Below are 21,623 nucleotides of genomic sequence, written 5' to 3'. Positions count from 1 at the left end.
GGAGGGTCTTCTTCCATTACATAACTGCCTCCCAAAAGCCTCCCTTCCCTTTATGATCACCTTGGAGTCATAGAATTCAGTGTATCGTGTAGTAAAGCCTGGCATTGACAATGGGGGAAACTGGGTCAGGGCAAAACCTTTCTATAAATCTAAATTTCTAATTTTTTTTTTGCAGATTTTATTTGAATTAGAAACAAGATTGTTTTACATGACAATCCCAGTTCCCTTCTCCCTCCTGTCCTCCCCTACTACTCCCCCCAACTAAAGACCTACCTATCACATATCCTTTCTGCTCCCCCTGGATGATGAGGCCTTCCATAGGGTGTCATCAGAGTCTATCATATCCTTTGGGATAGGGCCTAGGCCCACCCCGTGTGTCTTGGCTCAGGGAGTATTCCTCTATGTGGAATGGGCTCCCAAAGTCCACGCCTGTGCTAGGGATATAAACTTGTAAAATTTAAAGGCTTATTCCATTGAATTTTTTTTTACATTTTGTTTTGTTTGTACACATGTGTGGGTACACATTTGCCATGTCATGTCAGGGCATGAAGGTCAGGGGGGCATCTTGCAGGACTTGGTTCTCTCCTTCTACCTTGTAGGTTCCATGGATCAAATGCAGGTCCTCGGGCAAGGTGCAGGTGCTTTTACCTGCGGAGTCATCTCACTGGCCTTTTATTTTATATTCTTGAGAGAATCTCACTGTGCAGTCCAAATTCAATCCTTTTGTCTCGGCTTCCTGAGGGCTGGGATTGCAGTTGAGTGTCTCCACTCCTAGATCGTAAAAGTCTATTGAAAAAGAAGTCATGGAGGGGAAACCCCATGTGGATGACTTGTAATGTAGCCTGGAGAATCTCTGCCCTTGACAATGATAACCCAGGTCAGCCTTGGTGTCTCTCTGCCCCTCTTCCCATGGCCCTGTTCTCACCTTTGCTTCCCCTCACTGATTCAAGCGCATGCCTTCAGCTGACTATGAATGAGATCTGAACTCTTTCCAACCATGTGGTAAGCATCATCAACATGAAATTACCTATGACTCACAACTAGTGAGCCCCAAGTTTTTAGACAGGACCTGAAACATCATTTGAGGGTGACCACACCCCCCACCTCCCAGAATTTCTGAGAAATTTTACACCCATAACTTGGATGGTGTCTGTCACCACATTTTGTTTTGGGTTTTGTTTTGTATGTTAATTTTAAGATTCCACTCCCAAGAGTGATTCATGGATTGAACAGGACCAAATGCCTGACCCAGGAAGAGCCAAGTCCGTATATTTGCCAATGGCCTTTCAGATTCGTGAAAAAGAATATGAATTATAAAACCCAGAGGCAGAGAGCTGGGAGCTGAGTCACCACCACGGGGCTGTCTGTGAGCTGAGCTCACCCCCCATCCTCCTGCACAGGGCTGTCTGTGAGCTGAGCTCACCCCTATTCTGCAGCTTACTTGTTTGCTTTGATTTGAAGGTGATGAGAGCTGAATTGTTGCTTAGGTTTTGTTTTTGAGACAGGTTCTTCTTCTCTTCTTTAGAGAAATTCCCTTTAACCTGGGTAAATGGAAGAAGACTTTGTAACAGAAGGACATTGCTTAGAGAATACACTTAGTTAGCCTGCCCTTGTGCTGCTTGGAATTGCGTGGCTATTCAGTCTTCCCTTAAATCTAATCAAAGACAAGACCCTCTTGGCACAGCCTATTCCATACTGGAGAACTCAACATCTTAGATCTCCTGGGGTTTTGATTTCACATCAAGAAATGTTCTGTTTTGATCTGTCTTGTTGTTCTGGTTTGTTCAAGAGGCAACCTCATCTCCTGGCTGTAACTACGTTCTTTTTCTCTAGTTACCAAAGTAATATTTTGTTCATTAATCTGATACCTCTTATTTTATTGTGTTGTATTTTTTTTTTCTTTTTGAGATTTTGAGACAGGGTCTCATTCTTACTTGGTACTTATTAGATAGAACAAGCTGGATTCAAAGTCACAGAGGGCCTCCTGTCTCAGCCTGCTGGATGCTTGGACTCTGGACCTCTACTGCCACACCCAACTCTTATAGACATATTATAAGAATAATCTAGTTCCCCCCATGATAGTTCTTCAACATTTTAAAAAAAATTTTTCAATTTAAAATTTTCAAATTTACTTTTATTTGTCTGTGTGTGAGCGTGTGTGTGTGTGTGAGGAAGAGCACATGTGGTGGTCAGGAGAAGACTTGCTGGAAACAGTGGTCTTCTTCCACCATGTGGATCACAGGGATCAAACTCAAGTCATCAGGCTGGGCGGCAAGCAAGCAAAGCTTGGCCATCTCAACATGAGTCCCTTCTTCAAAGATGGCAACCACCCAGGTTTCACTTCTCTGAGGCAGGGACCTTCAGTTCTCTCAGTTGTTCATCAAGTAACACATAGAAAATGTGATTTTAGCTGTTCTGCATTTCGATGCAGGCAGCCTATGAGTCACGAGCAAGTCCAAGATGAAGCCAATGAATAGTGTGGTAAAGATGACCTCAGGGGTGTAACCAAGATGATGTAATGGGGCTAAAAACTGGAGATGGCCTTAGCAGGGTTCTCAAAAGAACAGACTTCTAGGAAGGAATAGTGTTAAGAGGCTGGGATTGCTCCTGAAGTCCTCGACCCTGGGGCATGCATGTTGAAGGTGAAACTCGGGAGGGATTGTCATTGTGGGACAAAGTTCTGGCTTAGCTTGCACAGGGGACTGGAGATACAATGGTGCAGGAGTGGAGTGGATAGAACCTTATATATCAGGATATCCTGCTGGCTTGGCTGCCATTTAAGATCATAACCAATTCCTACTTTACCTGGTAGTCACTTTATATTCCCAGAGGTGATTGCCACTTTTGGACAAGTTCTGACGACGATGTGGAACAGTGAAGCAGGAGTAAGTCGGCCAACAAGGACTTTATTTTATTTCTAGTCATGTGTATTTATGTAGTGTGTCTGTGTGTGGGTATGTGAGCATGAGTGCAAGTGCCTGCAAAGGCCAGAAGTGGGCTTTGAATCCCCTGGGGCTGGATTTATGGGCAATTTGAGTCACCTGATACGGTTTCTGGGAATTGAACTCCAGTCCATTGCAAGAGCGGTGAATGAACTGTTGAGCCATCTATCCAGCTTCCAAGGGAGAATTTATGAAAAGGGGTGACCAGCATGGACAGGTACTCATTCCACACTTGAGTATATAGGCTTTCAGGAAGGACACTGGAAGGGAAGCCAGATGTTCAACAGAATCCTGCCCTGCTCTGCCTAAAGGCACCAAACCTTCAACACATGAGCCTTTGGAGAGAGACTTCACATGCAAACTCTAATAGACTATTTGTCCAGTCTAACAGTCTAGACCAGCAGTTCTCAACTCCTTTGGGAGGTTGAAGGAGCCTTTCACAGGGGGGTTGCACATCAGATATACTGAATATCAGATATTTACATTATGGTTCATAACAGTAGCAAAATTACAGTTATGAACTAGCAATGAAATAAGTTTATGGTTGGGGGTCACCACAACATGAGGAACTGTATTAAAAGAGCACAGCATTAGGAAGGCTGAGAACCACTGGTATAGACTAACAGGCTATCTAGACTTCATGTGAGAGGAACACATGTCTGACTTGTTATTTGGAAGCTCTGTTGTATGTCCCCTGCCAGTGGACAAGAAGGACAAGACAGGGGATGGCAATGGACAAAGGGAGAATAGAATACTATTAACCCAGTGCCCATCTCCCATGCACTGCTGGTTTCATGGTAACATGGGGCTGATTGTGATTAATGGAGGTCTTGTATAGATAGGATCACACCTAGCTAAGTCCAAACGTGGAATCTATTCTGCACTGGCCACAGAGACTTAGTAAAAGACAGAATCCTGATCTATGTGGGAGGGGAAGTAGGGAGAGAGCCAGATGGAGCATTAAGGCAGGTTTAAGCCTCAGACTCAGTTCCCTCAAGAAGCCCTCCTACCCGCCAACCCTTGAAAATTATGTCCAGAGCCACAGGAACAAGGAAGAGAAAGACAGTTCCCCGATAACTGTTTGGAACAGGGTTCAAATCCCCACGTAGTCACGTTGTCACCTGGCTCTACATAAACACCTTTCGTATCTTTGCAAGGTAGGATTCCTCGTTTCTTCTCTGTGTGTAAGACAGGTGCTGCTCACAGATCAAGGCTGCTCGTTGCCACATGCAAAGCTGCAGACTCCAAACTGCCAGGCAGCCATTCGTGCAATGACTCGTGCCTGTCCAAATGGCTGAGTGTGGTGGGGGTCTCCAGGTCACAAGGCTTCTTCTGGCTGCTCAGCTGCCTCTGACACTAAGTCGGTTTCCCCTGCACAGTTTCTTTCTCTCTCCTGAAAGACAGAAGTGCTTTAGGAATGAGAAACCAGTGCCTAGTGTGGTAATCCCAACACTCAGGAGACTGAGTTCCAAGGCCAGCCTGGACTAACTATTGTGTGGGCTAAGGTGTGTGATAACTGTCTAAAAACAAGGGGAGAGCTCCCACCTGAACCTGAACCTGAGTGTGATATTTGGACTCACTTGGTGGAGGAAGAAACCCATACGTGGAGGTTACCCTTAACTTCCTCACTAGTGCTGTGAATTCGGTTTTTATTTCTTGAAACACCTGTCTCATTAAGATTCTTTTGTACTTTTAGAGGAAGCACTTGTTTACATTCTCACCCGGATTTTTTTTTTTTTTTTTTTTTTTTTTTTGAGGCAGGTTTTCTCTGTATAACTGCTCTGGCTGTCCTGGAACTTGCTCTGTAAACCAGGCTGGCCTCAAACTCACAGAGATCTGCCTGCCTTTTTGTCCCCAAGTGCTTATATTAAAGGCAAGCACAGCCACCACCACCTGGCTCTCATCCATCTTTTTTACTTTTTTTTTTTTTTTTTGTCAGTGGCCTCAATTAGAGAAGAAACAAACTATCTCAAAGCATGCTACTTTTAGGGAACTGTTTTTGGGCAGTGCCTGGAGGGCAGAGAGTTCTAATCTGCTTTGTGCCTACAGTTTGCCTTTATTTTAGCATCAGCTGCTCTGAGCCAGAGTGTGGCCCTAGGGTCTGAATAGAAGCCAGAGGTGAGGATTTGTGATGGCTAGTGTGGAAAAGGCTATGGAACAATTTGCTATTCAGCTAAAGCTGGAGTGAGTTTACAGAAGTTGTGTCTGTAGCTTTGACCACACTAGTGGTTTCACTAGTTACAAGGCAGGTCACAGTCATTGTCTTTCTTATGAGGAAAGCAGGCTGTGCCCTACCCTGCCCTGCTACTCCGTGTCATATACAACAGCAGCCTACAAAGCAAGTTTGCTCCATTTTGAGGACAAGACCTAAGGTGCAAGGACTCTTGCATGTGGTTTTTGTAAGTAACAGCCATCATTTGTTGAACACAGTCACAAGGCACAGACTATTAACTTAGTTATGCAAATAAAAATTACCAAGTTAAATTAAGGACATGTGTACCATAGCAAATGCATGAGGGCTTAGATTCCATCCCAGCACTGTAAGACAAACAAAAATGTTTGCTTATAGCCAGGGGTGGTGGCTATAAGCCTGTACTTGGGAGGTAGAGGCAGGTGGATCTCTGTGAGTTCAAGTCCAACCTGGTCTACAGAGAGAGTTCCAAGACAGCCAAGGCTATACAAAGAGACCCTGTCTCAAAAAACAAAAACAAACAAACAAACAATGTTTGCTTACACAAAGCAATCCTTTAGCCTCAGTCTTCTAGTGCTGCTTCGTGGCCTTAGACTCCACTACCCTTTTATTTAATTAATTTGATTTCATCTGCCCTTCATGCTGGGTACTTTCTTCAAATGTATAGGACATTTCAGCTTTGTATATGTACAATAATGAGTCTGTAGGGGTTGTTGGAGTGCTGAGGGTGGAGCATGGAGAGGGTTAAGGCTTAATGACTAGTCACTAGTGAGTCTCACTGTCGGGTAATTGGGTTGCAACTATCTATTTCACCAGAGAGGATGGGTCCCCCAGATGCCAATACCTCTTGGTATCTTTTGTAGAATTCTTTTGTTTCTACAGTGGAAGAGTCTTCCACCTGAGGGAGATACTTAGGGAGGAGAGATTCCTGACTCTTTAAAAAATGTATTAGTGTGTGTGTGTGTGTGTGTGTGTGTGTGTGTATGTGTGTGTGTGTGTGTACAGGTATAAGCACACACACTCATAGATGGCAGAGGACAGAATTGGGAGTTGGTTTCTTCCTTCTACAAGTTGGATCCTAGGGACCGAACTCAGGTCATCAGGCTTGGCAGCAAGCACCTCTACCTGTTGAGTCAGTCTTGCCAGCTCCAAGAACTGATTCTGCATCACTTGCATATGAAATGGAAACAATCCTCCGAGAGCCCTCTACTCCCTTACTGTAGCTGACACTCTTTAGGTCAGCTGCCTAGCTGTTACCCTGCCTCCTGAAATGCATCAAAAGAGGGGTTAGTCGCCAACACAGTTCATACCCCCTTTGAGTCCTCTTAATGCACAGTCTTGCCCTGCACTGCCTTGCATCCCCCCTTCCACCTCCAGTTTCCTGTCTGAGATGGGAAGGCAGAGCCAGGCAGTTACCTGGCATTGCAGTGCCCTCAGCCAACCTGTTTCCAGCATTCCTTGTGCAGTAACAGTTACCCCTTTCCTCAGCTTCAGCATTCTGCTGTCTCAGCTCTGCCTCTTCCCCCCTCTTCATCATCTTTCAAAATGTTACTGCATCTCACCTGTATCATCACTCTTCTTCCCTGGCCTTTACTGGTTTATGAATCTTTTCCTTTAATCATTTTTAAAGTGGGGGTTTTGAGAGACAATAAGGCAAAATGTATGTGTTGGATTCACTGTTTAACTGGAAGGTCCAGAATATCCCTTGCAGGGATAGAAGAGATGGGGAGAGGAGTGTATGGGTTGCAGAACCAGGCAGAGCCAGGTTGTATGAACTGGTGACATGACCACTTCATGGCATGGTTAAATGAAGATTTTTATTGTTGGTATGACAAAGAGAACATCCAGAGGTATCTGGAAGAGTCCAGAGCAGAGAAAGAAAAACAAGTAGACTGGGTGTGGCCAGCAAACTGGACCTGGCTATGAGAGAAACAGGAACAGAGCCCAGAGAGAAATAGAGAAAATAGCCAAAATGGCAGGGCTATAGGGAGAATGAGTTGTGGGATATTTTGATCACATTCTGATTCCTGAGACTGCCATTAAAGTTAAATCTTGAACCAGAGGGCGGGCGGAGTCAACATCCAGCTGGCAGGAATTAACCAGAGTTTTTGGCCGACCCAGATTAGGATAGAGAGACCCAGGAAGGAATAGGAAGGGGCTTAGAAAGATTCAAAGGCTCTTTCCATCGGGAAGGTGGAGAGGCAGGGTCAGCCGATCGTTTCTCTGTTGCTCTGTGGATCTATTAGGTTTATACCCTAATATCTGACTCTGGAGTTTTATTTAATAATAGAACAATAAATGAAATCTCTTCAGTGAGTAGCTGGGGAGGGAGGGAAGCCAGTGAGCTGAAGGGCGTTTAGGGTAGGGGAGGAGGTGAGAAGGGCTGGGATGCTAGCCTGGAGTTTGAAATGTGATACTGAGGGAAGCTGGCAGCCAGCATGTACTTTAGGATGCTAACAGGCACCACCACAGCCATTTGTCCCTTCTGCCTTTTGGGATTTGGGGAAATGGAGTTTCTTTGGGACCTGACAGAGGTGAGTTCCAGTTTTACTTCATGCTTCTGTGTATCTTTGGATAAGAAAATGAACTCTGGGCCTCCAGTGTTCTCACCTCTAAAGTGAGGAGAGTGCCACCTTTAAAGGGCGTCGTAACACGGACTCTGGCAAAGCAGAAGGATTTGCTCAGGTCTCCAGTACAAGGCCATGCTCGGCATTGTCGACCTAACCTGCTTCAAAGACAAGCATGACTCAGAAAGTTGCTGCTTTCCCCCTGAATCCCAGGACAAAGGTAATGTGCCCAACACAGCCACAGCCACCCTGGCTGACTCAGGCCACAAGAAGGGAATCTTGATGGTTGTTAGTGAGATTGCATGGCTTAGTGAAAGTTGACAGATGTAACCACAGTCTGCCTCTCCAGGAAGATGCCGGGGTGAGAAAGTTTCAAGGCCACCAGGTGAGGGTGCCAGATGAGAGAGCCAGGAAATATGTGAGATTGTGAAAAGAACTGTGACAGTATGAGACACTTCCTTCATCCCATGGCAGAGGCAAGATGACTTATGGAGATGCTAACTTGTTGTCATATGCTTGCCCCGACTCTTGTCAGCAGAGTCAATCCCTAGGTATTTACTTGCCTTCTTATTTTCTGTGGCCAGAGCCCAGAACCCAGAAACCACAATTGGCGAATCTTTCTGACTTTACTAAGAACCCTGACTTTTAGGTTCTGTGAGGTGTCCCGGCGGAGAAAGATGAAAGTGTGGCCCTTGAGATCAGCAAGAAGAGAGAGAGAGTGAGACTTTGCCACAGGAGAGGGAAGGGCAGAGAGTAACTCCAGCTGGAAATGAAGGAAAAGCGTCTGTCCCCTGATTATTGGCAGTGCTGCAAAGAAGGGTCTGTGTGGTACACCCAGGGAGGCTGGACTTCAGCCAGGAGCTGTGTCCTCCTCTGCAATTCCTACATCTCTAGGAGGATTCCAGATCAGAGGAGCCATGTCCTTCTCCAGGGTGACCAACTTGTTCCACTTTGCCTGGGGCTTTGTTGGTTTTAGCACTGAAAGGCCTGAAGAATGGGAAGTTGCTCATTCCTGGGCAAATCAGCTGACTTGGTCACATTCATCCCTTCTGGCTAAACAGAGCATGTGCTGGACACTATCCTTGGCTCCATGAAGTGGCAGCCACATGTTACAGTCTCTGTGGGTATGGTACATGAGTATACATGAGTATAGTTCATTCTGATTGTTTCTATACACATCTCCAATTACAATGTTTGTCTAAATAAAAATAACCCAGGGGAAGCTTCTGTCATTTGGAGTGTCTGCCACAAGTTGCTGTCATGATTCCTGGCTCATGCAGAAGTGGCACTAAAGTCAGGCTGGGTGCTGGGGTTCTGGGATGTGCAGGTGCTTTGTGCTGGGATGCTGGGGTGCTGGAATGTTTGGGTGCTTGGTGCTGGGATACTGGTGTGCTGGGGTACTTGGGTGCTGGCATTTGCTTTGTTATGTTACTGATTTGGCACGTTTCGGGAGTCAGTCCTGAAATTATAACATTTTTTTACAGTGTTGCCTCTGGGAACTGCACCCTAGGGGATCTTGGGGTTGACATTTGGTTTCTGCTCCTACCTGGCCAAAGGCTTAGCTGTTGTGTTGAACACTGGGCAGAATCTTGGCTGTAATGTTATTTAAAAGTACTGGCTCCTAAAGGGATGGCAAGGACTCTGACATTTTCTTCCTGGCAATTTAGTTACTTCTTGATTGTGTAAATATGAACTACACACAATTTACTCAGACAAAGACAAAATGATGAACATAAAGTCCAAAGAGAAAGAGGAAGTTAAATCTTAGAAATAGTTGCATAAGCCTAACTCCCTAGGAGACCTGGTACCAGACAGTGTCGCTGGCAGCAGTCAGGTATAGGACTTGCTGCTATAGGAACGTCTCTCTGGTCCACTCCAGTAGGGAGCCTACAAGACCCAGGGGTGTTACATCATGCCCCAAAGGACTGTTCTTTCTAACAAAGCATCACTGTTCCTGGAAATACTGGCCCCAGGTGCATCTGGGAAACTCAAGAGTTCTTGGGTTTATGGATGAGTGTGCATGTAGGGGGAGGGGAAGAGAGGGCTGCCAGATCTGGGTCAGAGGTGTGCTCTGAAGGAAGACCGAGATGAAGTGAGCCTGGGAGGCAGCACAGGGAGGCCCTGATGTCATGTGGCTAGAAGGTCCAAACAGCCCAGTACCTGAGGAATAAATGAGGGCGGAGGCACCCAGAGCAACAAGCATAGACCAGAGAGAAGTTTCTCTCCTCTCTCTCTCTCTCTCTCTCTCTCTCTCTCTCTCTCTCTCTCCGTCTCTTCTCCCTCCCTCCCTCTCGATTTACCTCTACCTCCACCTCCTTTTCTCCCATTCTCCCCTCCATCTCTGGACAGGGTCACATGTATTGCAGGCTAGCCTCAAACTCATTATGTAGCCAAGGATAACTTTGAACTCATGATTCTCCTAATTCCACCGTCTAAGTGCTGTGATTACATGCCACTGTCTAGTGTTGGGGATCTGAGTTACAGTCCCAGCTTAATAAGGGGATTTCTAAAGTCCATGGAGGTATGAATAGCTTAGCTGTCCCTCCCACCCTACTCTGAGGGGAGGGCTTTGCATTCATCCATCCCCACATTGATTATGCCTTGGTTTTCTTTTCTGCCGCACGGAGTAACCACTAATAACTAATAAAGCCTCCTTCTTAGATGATTTGAAGGCAGGATGCAAAAACTCAGTTCACTGCCCAGCTAGGTGTGAGAGGAGTCTCTAACAAAGCTGCAGAGGCTCTGTTTGTCGACCTACCAGCCTCAGGGGCTTTAGTTGCAAACTTTGGTTCACTTGCAAATCTTGGTAGGAAGCTTCAGTTTCTCTACCAGGTCTTCACCATGTGGTGGCTGCTTCCCCCAGAGCGTGGGAGAGGGAGAGGACGGGCGGAAGCCACAGGTCTTCTATGCCCTGCCCATCTCGTAGACTGCCACATTCAAGACCATCATAGCTGCTGGGGCAGCAGTCCACACCTGACTGTTTAGTGTCCTCAGAAGTCCTTGTGCAGTATCACATGTAGCCCTTGGTGTCCTGATATTCCTTCTGGAAAGTTCCTTTTCTTGCTGACATAGCTAGGGATGGGTTCAGTTTAATGTAGAAACAAAGCCCCTGACTGGGCTCGGTGGGGAATCCCAGACTGTCTGCCTTGTTAAGAGACAAGGGAAAGGGGCCTGCTGGCCTGAACCTCACAGACATGACCCTGTCTTTTAGGGTTCAAGAGCAAGCACTGTGAGGAAAAGGAAGATGTTTGTATGTGCTTTTACATATGTAAACAGTCACAGTTAGAAAGAAAAGCACGTAATTCATGATAAGACTGATGCCACTGCCAGTCACTTGGACCTGTTCTGTGGCCGAGGCTCAGCAGAGGTACACAGTCTTTCTCACGTCTCCAGGAGATCCTCCCTGAGCCTGCTGCTGCTTGACTAGCCATCCACAAAGAAACTGCAAGGTTGGGAGTGGGAGCCAGGAGAATGTTGAATGTATGCAGGTTTGGTCTCCTCCCAAACGCTAGGCCAGGAAATCACGGTTCCCAGAGCCTCTGTTGCCTGCATGTGGGCACTGGCAACTGTCCACGTTTCCCAAGGGAGAGATGGTTTTTGAGCTCATCCTCTTCTGACCTTCCACATCAGCTACAGCTGGGGCACAGTTGTCGGGTGGCCCAGAGCAGCTGGCAGCACCTTGGCCGGCCAGCATGGTAATTATGTTCTGAGAAGGCGGTGCCCTGCCCCCTTTTGGAGCCGGGTCCCAAGGGCACACATGGACAGGAACAGGATGGGAAATGATGGAAGGAGGATCAAGTTCGTTCCATCGCACACTTGCCTGCAGCTCGGAGGAGCGGTAGGTGGATGGAAAAAGGAAGCATTTCTTAGAAATAAGCAATCTCTCCAGCGTTGTATAAAGGGCTGGGCAGGGGTGAGCGCTGTAGAGTGGAGTTCTGGCTCTGCTGAGCCTCATTTTCCTTCTTGGAAAAGGGACCACGTCGAATCACAAGGTGACACGTGTGAGAAGGATACAGGGATCTGTTTGGTGGCTTTATAAGTAGAACATTTCTGGACACAGGTAACAGCCCCAAATACATTTAGTTCCAACCACAGGCATGGATTTTTACCACACAGCAGGGAGTTCAGAGGTTGGGTGGCTTCACAGTTTGCTGATTTTGCAGCTCTGTGATTACACACGGGGCAGAATGACACAGGTTCTTCCCAGCTTTCCACTTGGCCTTCCTCAGGTGTTGACAGACCCCTATCATGGGGGCCAGATTTCTGAAATAGCTTCAGGTTGCTGAGAAAATGGCTTCCTCCCTCCCTCCCTTCTTTCTTCATTCCCTCCTTCCTTCCCTCCCTCCCTCCCTCCCTCCCTTCCTCCCTCCCTCCCTCCCTTCCTCCCTCCCTTCCCTCCCTTCCTCCCTCCCTCCTCCTTTCTCTCCCTCCTTCCTTCCTTCGTTTAAGAAAAAGTGTCCTCAGAGACCTCTCTTCACACCATTCCCAGGCAAAGTCACACAACTCCTTGACCAGAACTGTGTCGTGTGGGCATGATTAAATTACTCCCTGACAGGACGTGGATGGGAGTGATGGTATTTGGCTGAAAGCAAGCAACCCTCACACCTCGGGCGTGGGAAGGGTCCACAAGCCAAAGGAGGAACAAGGGAAGATAGTGAGAGGTGGAAGCCATGGCCACAGCTCACTTCCTCTTATGCACTGAGAGTCCTTTCTCGGAACCGTGTCCCACAAGACTTGGTGACAGCTGCGAATGCAGTTCTGCCTGTCAGGCAAGCAGTTTCATGCGCAGCCTGAAACTAAACTTTTGATTTTCTGTAGACAGCTTTCCTTTCACAATCACCCCAAGTCCGTAGCTAGCCTGTGAAACTTGTATGTGAAAGCTCAGGTCATCAGTGAGGGGAGGCAGTTGCTCAGCGGGGAGAGAGATCTCTTCCAGAAGACAGTGGTTCCCGGTGCCCTTCTCACCTCATTCACTGACAGTTGGTCCATCAGAATTCACTCTGGCAGATGGTGTTAGTGATGCCCTTGGCTGACAAAGAACCTATGTCACCAGTGGCCAGCGAGAGAAATGGACTCCATGAGGAAGATTTCAAGAAGAGTAGTTGAAAGAAAGGGATTGGTCACAAATGGAAGGCCAGGAGGAAAATGATAAAAAAGATGTCCCCCAAAGATCAGGAAGCTGTCAGTCTCAGGAGAACTACACACTTCACTGCTGAGCTGCTGGCAGTATGACCCAGTGCCAGAATTCTCACCTCATGTTAGCCCTGCTCTCCTACTGAGCTGGAGTGACTCAGTTAACCTGTGAAAGAGGAATGACATTCGGGTGACATTCGGATCTCAGAGTAGGGTCATGAAGGCTCAAGAAGACCATCACTACAAAGGACTTTAGCACGTGTCTAACAGCTTAGGAGGAGCTCAAAAACAGAATTAGGGTTAGATTCTCCATCACAGCTATGATCACCATTATCACCACCACCACCCTCATCATCACTGCCATCATCACTACCCTGCCATTATCATCAAAATCACCACCATCAGCACCAACTTTACTACATCACTACCATTGCCATCACCACCGCTGCCACCTCACACCCCAGCCGCAGCAGCGGTGCACCACCATCATCACCATGGTCACCACTAAAATCATCATCACTCCCATCAGCAGCAGTCATCCCAATGACACAGCTTTTACAACAAGTTCCTAGGTCGCTTATACACCAGGGCAAACAGGGCTTCTGCGGCTCTTTTCTTAGGACCCCCTTTGGCTTTCTCAAGTTCTCACATGAGAATAGGCATGCTTCCTGTCCGATGACTGAGAAAACATGAAATGCCAGAAGTCCTCATGAACTCAAGTGCACCTTTGAATGTCCTCATTCACTGTGTTACTTACAGACTAACAGATTCCTCAAAGGACTGTCCCCCAGCCGGGGGCCACTTCCTTCAGCTGGGGAAAACTTCCTTACTTGGAAGTAGATCTTCATAGTTCTGAGGCCAGAGACCTTGCCAGGCTGACAAGGACCCACACAGTCTGACTGTATCACTGTCACCTCCACGTTGTCCCTTAATGCCATGCTTCCTTCCCTGCCTCCCCTGCCTTCCTTCCCTCTCCCTTCCTTCTGATGGGGGTTCACTGCGTTTCCCAGGCAGGCCTGGAACCCTTAGACCGACCCTTCCATCTCAGCCTCTGAAGTAGCTGTGACCACAGACATGTGCCATCACACACAGTGCCATGGTTTCCTCTGGTAGACACACATCTAGCTCCTCCCCCAGGTCCCCCTCCCACCCCACTGCCTTTATAATTTTGCTTCCCTCTTCCTGGAATGGGCTGCGATGTTCTTTCATTCATAAGCACTCATATATATCATTACATGACTCACCCTTCTAGTGCAGATACTTTTGTTGTAGTAGATCAGAACCCAGCCCCAGAGTGATGTTAGCAAACCAGAAGTGACTGCTGAAAGATCCAAGGCCAGCTCTGACTTCAGGTATGACTTGATCAGGAACTCAATGACATCAACTCTTGTTGAGAGCTATGCTGTGGTGGTGCACACCTTTAATCTCAGCACTTGGGAGGCAGAGGCAGGCGGATATCTATGAGTTGGAGGCCAGTCTACAAAGTGAGTTCCAGGACATCCAGGGCTATACAGAGAAATCCTGCTCCCCCATCCCCCCAAAAAGAGGGAAAAAAGCACTTGGAGTAGCTCATGTGGCCATCTTAATCAATTGCTGTGATCAGAGAAGTAGCAACACCAAAAATTCTACCAAAATCACCTGAGCTGATAATTAAGGTAACTGTGGCTTGATCTCCAAAATTATGTGTCTCCATGTTCTGCTCAAGTATACACAGAACAGAAACAGGGAGAATGCGAGGAATCCTCTGGTCACCTAGGGGACATTCCTAGGTCTGCTCAGGCAGGTCATATTGTAATCAATAATGAGAATCCTCCCTTCACTCTGTCTGGATCCAGACCCAGCCTCAGCTCAGTCCTGTGCCTCCCTTAGTGGACTCCCAGGTGGCAGGTACCTCAGAACTACCCCCCTCCCTAGCAAACTGGCACTAGAAGTGTGCAGTGAGACACAAGATGGTACATCAAGGAAATAAAGGTCAGACCCCACTCTTTTCCAGTGTCTTCACCCCCAATCTTCTGGCTTTTCAACTGCCCAGACTGTGGCCCCCTGCTACATTCTACCTGAAATAGGTTTGGCTTCTGGGTGGGATCTCTGCTGGAGATCCTACCATAGAGAAGAGGAACCATGTGCCAAAAAATGGCCCAGGATGAACCTATAACAAAAGTGGTGTCTGCCATCTTTCTCTTCTTAATTATGTTCCCTCCCTTGTGTGTGTGTGTGTGTGTGTGTGTGTGTGTGTGTGTGTGTGTGAGAGAGAGAGAGAGAGAGAGAGAGAGAGAGAGAGAGAGAGAGAGAGAGCAAGAGCATACGGACATACCACAACAAGTGTGAAGATCAGAGGACGACTTACAGGAGTCAGTTCTCTTCTACCATATGAGACCTGGGCATCAAACCCAGGGGGTCATGTATGCAGTCATGCTCCACCACAGGGCCTTTACCCTCTAGGCCATCTTGCTGGTCTGGTCTGACACCTGCTACCTGTATGGGACCAGACTCCCTGCCATGCTTGTCCCATGCCCACACGTTAGTTCATTTTGTTCTTACAGCAGCCCTGTGATGTACTTACTATTATCTCTCCATTCCTTCATCCCAGTATTCCATTTTACGTAGATAAGCACACTGAGGCTTTTAGAATATAGAATGCAGGTCTTTACTAAAATCTAACACAACCCATCCTTTCCCAAGACCTCCCCTACTCCCCTTGTAGTGGGGATTAAACCCATGTTTTCTGCATGCTAGGCAAGCAAGCACTCTACCACTGAGGCACGCATCCCCTTTTTAACTCCTTTTATTTTGATTTTAAAAGTCTCACTATGTTGCCAAGCCTGGCCTTGAACTCAGTGGTCCTCCTCCCTCAGCCTCCCTAGTGGCTAGGATTATAGGTCTGTACTACCAGACCCAGCTACATGACTTAACAAATAAAAGGATGCTTCTTGAATACAGTAAGGCTATCCATTTCCAACTGAGAGCTTCAGGGTGTTTAATACAGAAACACTAACACCCCTCCCCCACACCTTACCCCAACACCCCACCCCCACCCCTGCTGAGGCTCACCAGCTGTCCCAACACTGATCATACCTAATGGAGTCAGAAACAATACAACATGCATTGGTGCCGGCATCTCATATTTTCTTCATGTTCTGAGACGTGGGGAGACATAGCTGAGCCACTAGGGTGTATCTGTGGACATCTGAGACCATGCTTATCAGCAGCAGAGCAGATGACACAGCTTTATATCCAAGATTCTAAAAAAGCAATTCAGTTGTTACTTAGAAGAAATATTTCTCCTATGTGGCCAGATTCAAAGTAAAATTATATTGTTACGTATCAGAAAAAAAAATTTAAATGCAATGGTAAAAAAATCACATTATGTGCTGGGCCTGGGAATCCGTAACTGTAATCTCAGCACTTGGAGCTAAGGTGGGAAGGGGAAAAAAAAGAAACGAATAAAAAGCAGTGAGTGCCAGGTACCAGGTGCGCCACTGCATGGAACCCCAGATTCCCCAGCCCTTACCAGGCAGCACCCCTTTTGCCTGGCTCTTCCCTTACTCATTGGCTAGGCCTCCCTCCTATTCAAAGTTCAGCTAGTTATTTTAGGACATGTGAGAGGTGGTGAGACCATCATGGTCTCCTCTGTCCCTGGTGGCCTGCAGCAGGCTGGTGGCCAGGCCCTAAGCACTGGCCCCAGCACTCCTGGTACTGGGTAAGCTGTAGTCCTGAGGCTTGAGCAGACTGCAGCTCCTCAGGGTTCCAGGCACAAGCATGGAGAAGCACATTTACAGTGTGGCTGGTGATGAATGAACCAAAACTCAGGGTTTAACATTGAAAGTCTTACATGTGTATGTAAAGCCCCATAGTCCCTGGCAACCCAAGCTGGTTGCCCACTTTGCACCTCCTTCACAACCATTCTCCTCAACCCCCCCCCCCCCCCCCACCCCCCGACAGAGTCCTATATTGTCGTTACCTTGGACAGGAAACTCTGTGTTTTACTGGCATCTGGGCAACCAGTCCTCCCAGTTATGTCCACACACCTTCTCCTGGAGACCCAGGTCCATGCCCATGCCGTGGTAGGAGAGGGGTATCTACACTCTGGCTTCACACCAGACTCTTGCTTCTTCCTACTCCTTCCTTCCACCATTGCATCAGAGTTAAGGCAGAAACTTAGAGTCCCTACTACACAGAAACACCCATACCCCTTCTAGTGCTCCATGAGATCATTGGACAGGGAACAGGGCTTCGGAGAAGCTAAGTAACCCATTCTCAGTCACACACCAGATGGTAAAAACAAGTTACCAGCTCTAATCTATGTGACACCAACGCCTAATGAGTCTACCCTGTATGGTACACGAACTTCTGTAAAAATAAACCCTAGAATAATAAGCTAAATATGGGCAACTGAGGAGTCAAACATCACTGAGGCTCGAGAGGCAAGAGGTGCAACATGATATACCCGAGAGCCACTGTGGGCTGCTCTGTTCCCAGGATAAATGCAAAGCAGCATGCTGGTTACCAAAAGTATGTGGGGCTTTTGAAATGTCAGCCACAACGATCATGAATCACTCTTTTTAAAGCTCTTAATCTAAAGCAACCTCCTTTTCCTCCTGGCTCCCTTCCTGATCTATCAACTCTCCCTCTCCAGGGCCTGGGACTCAGGCCTGCCAGGTCTCATGGGAAATCTGTCACAGCTCTGGGAACATGTGCCCTATATGTATGATCTCCAAGCCTGCTTTATAAGGCATGGAAAGCCAGTCATCAAATGACAGTACAGCTGGAAAGTTAAACCATCCAAGGGCCTACTTAGAGGGTCCTAGATTTATTATTCCTTCACACATGGTTGCTTCACAGAGTGACTGTTACATGCTGGTACCACATGGGGAACTCAGGACAACTGAAGAAACCCAGCCTCCAGGGAGTGTGGTGGTGGAGGCAGGTATCACCTAACATGAGAGCTGTGGGCGCCATGGCATGAAGTAAGCTCTGAGTGTGTGCCCCAAGAGGAAAGGACTTCATCTTGGACAGGGAGAGACTGAACGTCCAGAAGCCCTGCCCTGAGGTGAGACACAGAAAACATCATTTTTTCATTCACACACCTTCAACCTTTCTTAAAATTGCACCTGGTTTTCCTCTGGGAAGCCACAGTTACCTTTAGTATCAGCTCAAGTGATTTTGGTAGAATTTTTCGTGTTGCTACCTCCCTGACCACAGCAATTGGTTAAGATGACCACATGAGCCAATCCAGAGTCAACAAATATTGATGTCATTGAGTTCCTGATCAAGTCATACCTGAAGTCAGAGCTGGCCTTGGATCTTTCAGCAGTCACTTCTGGTTTGCTAACATCACTCTGGGGCTGGGTTCTGATCTACTACAACAAAAGTATCTGCACTAGAAGGGTGAGTCATGTAATGATATATATGAGTGCTTATGAATGAAAGAACATCGCAGCCCATTCCAGGAAGAGGGAAGCAAAATTATAAAGGCAGTGGGGTGGGAGGGGGACCTGGGGGAGGAGCTAGATGTGTGTCTACCAGAGGAAACCATGGCACTGTGTGTGATGGCACATGTCTGTGGTCACAGCTACTTCAGAGGCTGAGATGGAAGGGTCGGTCTAAGGGTTCCAGGCCTGCCTGGGAAACGCAGTGAACCCCCATCAGAAGGAAGGGAGAGGGAAGGAAGGCAGGGGAGGCAGGGAAGGAAGCATGGCATTAAGGGACAACGTGGAGGTGACAGTGATACAGTCAGACTGTGTGGGTCCTTGTCAGCCTGGCAAGGTCTCTGGCCTCAGAACTATGAAGATCTACTTCCAAGTAAGGAAGTTTTCCCCAGCTGAAGGAAGTGGCCCCCGGCTGGGGGACAGTCCTTTGAGGAATCTGTTAGTCTGTAAGTAACACAGTGAATGAGGACATTCAAAGGTGCACTTGAGTTCATGAGGACTTCTGGCATTTCATGTTTTCTCAGTCATCGGACAGGAAGCATGCCTATTCTCATGTGAGAACTTGAGAAAGCCAAAGGGGGTCCTAAGAAAAGAGCCGCAGAAGCCCTGTTTGCCCTGGTGTATAAGCGACCTAGGAACTTGTTGTAAAAGCTGTGTCATTGGGATGACTGCTGCTGATGGGAGTGATGATGATTTTAGTGGTGACCATGGTGATGATGGTGGTGCACCGCTGCTGCGGCTGGGGTGTGAGGTGGCAGCGGTGGTGATGGCAATGGTAGTGATGTAGTAAAGTTGGTGCTGATGGTGGTGATTTTGATGATAATGGCAGGGTAGTGATGATGGCAGTGATGATGATGATGGTGGTGGTGGTCAACCCAACTCCAGGGACCTTTGCTCAATAACTATTCAGAATTTTCAGTGGGGTAAGGAGATGCACACCAGCAATTCCAGCACTCAAAGAGTCTGAGGCAGGAAGGTTTAAAGTTCCAGCCTAGCTTGGGCTGCACACAGATATCAGAAAAGGGCCAAGGAGATGGCTCAGTCAGTAAAGTGCTTTTCATACAATTAAGAGGACCTGAGTTGCCGTCCCTAGGGCTCACCATAACCCCAGTGTGGGAGGTGGAGACAGGAAGATCTCTGGGGCCTGCTGGGAATCATCAAGCTCCAGGTGCAGTGAGAGAGAACCATCTTAAGAAACATCTTTCTGTTTCCCCACTGCGGCTATCAGTGTGAGCTGCCTCACACCCCTGAAGCCAGCGCTTCTCCTCCGGTATCCCTCAGAACTGTGAGCTAAAAGAAACTCCTCCTCCTTTCCATTGCCCTTGTTGGGTTATCCTCGTTTGCTTTTCTGTTACTGTCATGAACACCACGACCAGAAGCAAGTTGGGGAAAGAAAGGGTTTATCTTACTCTCGGGTCACACTCCACTACTCAGCACCGGAGGCAGGGACTGACACAGGCACCATGGAGGAGTGCTGCTCACTGACTTGCTCCCAGACTCATACTTAGCTTTCCTTTCTCTTCAGTTTTTAAAGATTTATGTGTTTGAGTGTTTGCCTGCATGTATGCATGTGTACCATATGCAAGCCTGATGCACCAGAGATGAGAAGAGGGTATCAAATCCCCTGGGAATGGACTTACAGATGGTTGTGAGGCACCAAATATGTGCTGGGAATTAAACCTGGGTCCTCTGTAAGAACAAGTGCTCTTCAACTCTGAGCCAACTCTCCAGCCCTCAGGCCCAGGTCCACTTAAGGTGAGTACTGTCCACAGTGCGTTGTACCCTCCTAGATTAACTAGTAATAAAGGAAACACCCCAGAGACATGCCCACAGGCCAGTCTGATGAGGACAGTTCCTCAACGGAGATTACATCTTCCCAGGGTGTCAAGTTGATAGCCAAGATCAGCTGTCATGCAGCTATTTTTGCCACAGTGATGACAAAAGTAACTAATGCAGAGATATAGGAACATTGAATCAAAATGAAGCCCTGCAAAGTGCCTGTGACTACACAGGTCTAGGCATAGGGACAGACACCCTCTGGAACGCCACAAATTAGGAACTTGGGGCAAAGAAGTGAGGCATGGCAGTAAGGCCTAGAATCTCAGCACTTTGGAAGTGACAGCAGGGGGATCAGGAATTCAAGGTCATTCCTGACTACATATCAGGTTTGAGGCCGGCCTGAGTTATAAGAGGCCCTGTCTCAAACAACAACAATAAAAAACAAACTAAACAGAACTTAGGTCAAGTGCTTCTAAGCTGAAGTGGAAATCACTAGGTCCTGGGGCTGAACAGATGGAGACTGAGGATTCCTGAGGCCTCACAGGAAATGTTTTCTGGGCAGTCAAGGCATTGAGAGGGTGAGCAAGTTTCGGTGGCTTCTGGTCTTTGGTGGTGCACTCCCCTTGCTCATCCTGTGTTGAGTATGAGCCCTTGGTCCCCTAAGCAATTGTCTCCCAAGACACTGTTAAGAACATTGCTTTTTATCCAGTAGATGAAAGGGGGGTGGTGGTGGAGTCCCTGGCCCTGAAAGAAGGGGTCCACAGAATCACAGAGTAAAGCATAGGGAACCGGAGAAGTCCCAGACCGTGAGTTCAGTAAGCACTTTTTGAGAAAGGGAGTCTACACTGAGCTGTTACTCCAGGGCCCCAGGTCAATGACAAGAACCCAGCCAAACTGAAGAGGGGACCACAGATGCACACAGAGTCCCGGAGGTAGAGGATCAGAGCTAGTGGAGGTCTTATGCCTCCACCATTCTGGCCTCCAGAGGGCACTCCTCCCTTCTTGTGGCTTCTGTCTGAAGGTGGTCATCCTGGTCCTCAGTTATCTGAGAAAGGCTGGGATATTGTATCAGGTGTGCTACATATACACAATGTTCAATGTTGACACGGGTCTAGAAACATAGTCAAAACTGTTAATGGTTATTGTTGGAGAGGCAAGAGCCTCTCCTTTTTTTCCAGACAGATTCTCACTATCTAGCCCCAAGTGGCCTGCAACTCATTATGCAGCCCAGGCTAGTTTCAAGTTCATGGAGACCCACCTGTCTCTGCCTACATATGGAGTGCTAGGATTAAAGGGCACTGTGCCTGGCCTTTTTTTTCCCCCAATTTTTTCTTCTGTACACTATATACCTCTGCTTGGTTCAAATTTTTTTTTCAGAATGTATTCGTATGCAAATTTATAGGATATTTGAAACATTTGAAAACAATTTGAGAGACGCTGTTTCAATAAAAAACACTAACTTTAAAAATCACATTATAGGAGACCATGAAAGTTGAGGCATAAAGTGGGTGGGGGGAGCCTTGATAAAGTAGAAGCTGTAGATTTGGCTAATTCCGTTTCTTCCTATAGGTTTTTTGTTTTT

This window comes from Cricetulus griseus, chromosome 3, assembly GCF_003668045.3.
Source record: "Cricetulus griseus strain 17A/GY chromosome 3, alternate assembly CriGri-PICRH-1.0, whole genome shotgun sequence".
Classification (NCBI taxonomy): Eukaryota; Metazoa; Chordata; class Mammalia; order Rodentia; family Cricetidae; genus Cricetulus; species Cricetulus griseus.
This window is presented reverse-complemented; position numbering follows the sequence as displayed.